This window comes from Urtica dioica, chromosome 4, assembly GCF_054948205.1.
Source record: "Urtica dioica subsp. dioica isolate 48M chromosome 4, U.dioica_male_clone48M_v1_H2, whole genome shotgun sequence".
NCBI lineage: Eukaryota > Viridiplantae > Streptophyta > Magnoliopsida > Rosales > Urticaceae > Urtica > Urtica dioica.
Window position 1 is genome coordinate 49,333,634 of NC_142759.1, and position 4,760 is coordinate 49,338,393.

General features: G+C 45.5%; 1 long non-coding RNA gene across 1 annotated transcript; it reads left to right on the plus strand.

The window, feature by feature from the left end:
* The first annotated feature begins 1,772 nt into the window (after positions 1–1,772).
* On the plus strand, positions 1,773–4,401 carry LOC149401823 (uncharacterized). Its single transcript, XR_016296745.1, has 4 exons — positions 1,773–2,011; positions 2,699–2,803; positions 3,194–3,301; positions 4,223–4,401. It is a non-coding gene; the product is annotated as an uncharacterized LOC149401823 (long non-coding RNA).
* Positions 4,402–4,760: the final 359 nt, after the last annotated feature.

The following is a 4,760-nucleotide window of genomic DNA, read 5'->3' on the forward strand; positions in this document are numbered from 1 at the left end:
CACGGGTTGGAAAGGCAGCCGTAACCCCCCGCGGAGACTCGCCTCGTGAATAGCAACGTATCCCCTTCGCGGACGAGTCGAAAGGTCATCGGGCAACGGTCGCAACAACGAAATGGATAGCGGAATGCTTAATCACTTCCTCAAGCGTCTGAAGCTGGCGAGTAAAAGAGAACTCGAGAAGTCAACTCCGGAGCAGTCAAAACCTCCTCGAATCGCCGATTCCCCGATAGGGTATGATGAGGTGCGCTCCTCTTCTTGTATGGTCAAAGTAGTTAGGGAGGTCGATAGGGTGCGGCGACTCGACGACGCGCCCGAGCCCTCGGCATTGGGAGCGGTCCTCGACTCATGGAGTTCCTCGCGACGATCGCCCGAATGGGCCGGCCGAGCCATAGTGCACATGCTCGGCCCGGCGGGGCATGTTTCCTGTGTGTCAACCTCAGAAGGCAGCCCCATTGACGCTTCCGGCCCAGCCATAGGCCCATGACACGCGTCGGGCCCCCGAGCCCAAGGATCAACCTCGCCAAGGGCTGGCCCAAACAAGTCCCTCTCGCGCCCGTTGGGTTCTGGGTCGGCCGGGCGGCCTTCTTGATGTACATCCGGCCCAAACGCGTGGCCCAACCTGGGGCGGGCTGGATCTCCTTCACCTAGGCCCGGCTATGGGTCCTAGGGTTTGCAGGGGAGCCGGGCTGACCGCCACCCCCTCTCCGGCAATGGGCGGCCGGCACCCTTCGTCCCCGGCGCCGGCGCCCCCACCTGCAGCGCCGCCCGCCTCCGGCGGCTCTCCACCACCACGCGCGTGCTCAAGTCCAGCCGGGACTTGTCCCCTTGGGCTCCCATGTCCGCTGGCCACCTGCAGGGTCCTTCCTGGCACCGGCGCCCCCGCCTGCAGCGTCTCCCGCCTCCGACAACCGGCCGCCGCCATGCGCATCCTCAGGTGTGGCCTGGCCCAGGCCTTTTGGGCCCCCATCGCCGCCATCCTCTACCCAAACAGTCTTGCCCGAGAGGGAAAGGTCCACCCCAGCAACGGAAGAGTTTGTGTGTTGTCCAACGAAGAAATCAAGAAGCAGTCGATGAAAGAAGCTACATGGGAGCTCGAGAGTGAGGTGCAAAAGAAGTACCCTACTCTGTTTTAAGTTTCGAGGACGAAACTCTTTTAAGGGGGTAGGGATTGTAAAGGATAAACTTCTGAATCTCGCCGTTTGTAATTTACGGTTAATAAATGAGCTTTCGTGTATTACAAGTAAGTTCTTGAATGAATTATGGACGTTGAAGTTTATCGAGTTAATTTAAATTATCTTGAGGTGATGGAAAATCTCGGAATAAATAAAGGATTTATCGAGTTCGTCTCGAATAATAAATTATTTTCCGAGGAAATATGCCGGAATTTAATTTAAGAAATAAATTCTCAAGGATGAGAATTATTTCCGAGAAACCTTAAATATATTTAAATTAATCAAGAACGAACGAGGAAAGTCTCGGTTTGAATAACTTAATTAAAAGTTCGAGCGAGTACGGGTTTTAGTGACAAAATTTTGTGACAAGGACGTGATTGTAACGTTTTTGGAGCTATTTTAGAATAAAAACGTGAGAGTGGGGTTGATTTTAGAAGATGGAGGAAAAGTGAATTTAATAAATAAATAATTTATTTTCCTGCTTCTCCAATGTTCTTTCCCCTTCTCTTTTCTTCTTCACGTGCAAAGAAGAAACTTACCTTCCTCTTCCTCACTATCGCCCGACCTGCAAGAAAGAAGGAACAAAGAAAAAAAAAAATTCAATCGCCGCCACTCACCACCAGCCACGCCACTCAGCCACCACCACCTCGTCCTTCCTTCTTTCTTCCTCGTCTTCCTCTCCTTCGTCGCTCTGCCTCTCGCGCAACTCACAGCCACCGCGCGCGCGCCTCGCCGAGGAGAAGAGTCGCCGCCGCCGAGTCGCCGTGGCCGCTGACCGAGGAAGGACACCGGAAATCAAGTGAGAACGTGCCGAGGAGATCGGTTTCATAGCAAGCAAGGTGAGGAAATTTCTTCTCCGAAATCAATTTTGAAGTTTAAGGATTTGGAATTTGATTTTGGGATTTCGAGTTCTAAGGGGATTCTTGAGGAATTGAATGTGATTTATGGATGTTTGAGCTTGATTGGTGATGTCGATAATTTGAATTGGAGTATTGAACTCGAATATCTTGGATTTAGTTTGAATTTTTGGTCGAATTTCATGGAGTGGTTTGGAGATTTGAATTGTTGGGGCTCTTGAATTTCTGAAGTTGTTTGATGATTATAAGACATTTCTGTGATTGTTAAATGTTTGGGTAAGGAGTTAAAGTCATGTATTGATGTGGTTTGATTTGGAATTTGATGATGGCCGTGTGGTTCTTTGTTGTGGCCGTGAGTTTACTTGGCCGTGAGACTTGTTTTGGGTATGTGATTCATTTTGATTATCGTGATTTGATTTGGAATTGATGAAAGGGATTTGAGATGTGATATATGTAGGCTCGGTTTTTATGAGTGGTTTTTGAGATAGAAATGTGAAGTTTATGTCAACTAAAGTGATTTGTTGACAAGTTATATGGTTTATTGACATGTTTGAGAATTTATGACAAGTTGGAAATGTTGTGACGTTGAGGTTTGAGTTAGATGTTCGTTTCGAGTCGGGAACTTGATTTTGGGAATTGATCGCGATGTTTGTTTTCTGAATTTCACAGCTCAGTCACAGATCGGATAGAATCGAGCGAGAGCCGGCAGAACTGAACGCGTCGAAGCCGAAGTATAGTGAATTCAGGAAAAGTTTTTAAAGCTCGATCTCACTCGTGAGTCGTTTATCGTTTTATAGCGTTAGACTCGAGTCTTAATTTTGGATTTGAGGTTTGTACTCGAGGATTATTAATTATTTATTAAGAGATGTTTGAGAATTTAATTTTTGGTTAATTCATTTAGAATTCTCGGTTCGTACTATTTTCGGATTATTTCTTTAATTTATTTCAGACTCGTTAAAATAAGGATTTTGATTTTATTTCGTACTCATTCTCTGGTACGAATTCGTATGAGTCTTGAATAAGTTTAAATTCCGAAAAGCCGAGAAATAAGTGAATTAAATTCTCGAACCCCTGAACTGACTCGCAATGAATCCCGATAACGAACCTTAAGCTTGTCATCATCTCTCGAATCATTGACTAATGAGTTTCAACTTCGGGTTTTAGTTTCTCGATGCTTCGGAACGTGTTAACGCTTCAGGACGCGTAGTCTCGGGAAGCGTGTAAAGCAAGGGAACTCCGGAAGTCAACAGATTTTGAGACGATCTTTTCCGGGTAAGTGTGGAGACTTAAGTCAACTACATACCAAGGGAATAACCCTGTTTACGTGCATTATTGTTTGTTAGTAAACAAGAATAGGAAAAGCTTTAAAATCGAATAATCTCAAAGATTAAGGCTTCGGCCGCTTTTCCTGAAAACTTAGCGTGAGTTCGCTCAATAAGTTCAAACATGAGATTTGTGAAACCCAGCCTCTGATATGTGATATAATTTCCTTAGGCTGTGATGACCCGTTAGAACGGGGGAGACAGGAGAGCCGTGTTTAACTCTCGAATTCAAATCGAGGGTAGAAGTACCGGGAGTCATATCCCGAGTCTTCAACCTAAAACACTAACGAGCATAAAAGGGAAATGAAATTTCTTTCCTGAGTGTACTCTGAGTGCAGCAGAGTACCCGAACCTTAAAGAATTGTTGCGTCGATGGTACCAAAACGAAATGAACCCTGACGGGCTATGAGGGCCTGGGGGATGGCGCTGAGTACTCATTTATCGGGAAGTCGACCAAGAGTCGCACCCGATCTTAATGCCAGGTTACGAGGACCTGAAGGACGCACCTTGACGGGCTATGAGGGCCTGGGGGTTGTACCGACGCTGAATGAAGTTGGTACCATTAGTGGATCCCAGACAGACGTTAAAACTCTTAGGCCGCCGGACGACTGCTGCTCGAAGTCTAAGGCTGGTCTCTTGTCGTTCTGAAGGTTATAGCGGGGGATGTGTGTAACCTTAAAGACGACAAGTTCTAGTTAAAGTGTATACACAAGAGTCATGCTCTAGACTTGTTAGATTTGCATCCATGCATTATTATGTGCTTGTTTGCACGTCACATGATATCACATGGCATTAGTCGCTTTATTTTCTAAGTTAGACTCCCACTTGCTGAGTCAATCGACTCATAGTTTTATGACCCTTGGTAATGTAGAGAAGGGCAAGACGGCGATGTGAATAACAGAACTGAAGACGAAGACCGGACGTGTATCTCTTGACCTTTGGGCTAGTGGAGACTCACTCGGGATCAACCTCTTCTATAGTTATAACTATATTTTGTTGAACCCCTTCCGTAAACTACGCTCCTAAAACTATTTCCTGTAATTATACGTAAACCCAAGAGCAGTTATGTAAATATTTAGAGTCGTAGTGAGACTCAAAGTTTGAATTGAGAAAAACGAAAAAATTTACCCAGGTTTTATATAACGACTTATAATACTTATATGTTATCGTATTATGTTTAATATAAGTATTGCGTTGATTATGGTTATATAATGTTATTCCTGTGGATATGAGATATATTATTATAGTGATGTTGTGACTTGTGACGTAACCCACCGTCGCGGTTCGTGAACCGGCGACGAGAGGTCGCGGGTCGTGACAAGAGGTCTCACCTTCAATAAGGTAGTTTCCTCTTCTATAGAATATCACATATTCATGAGCCAATTTCCCCTTTTTTCTCTTGAGACACT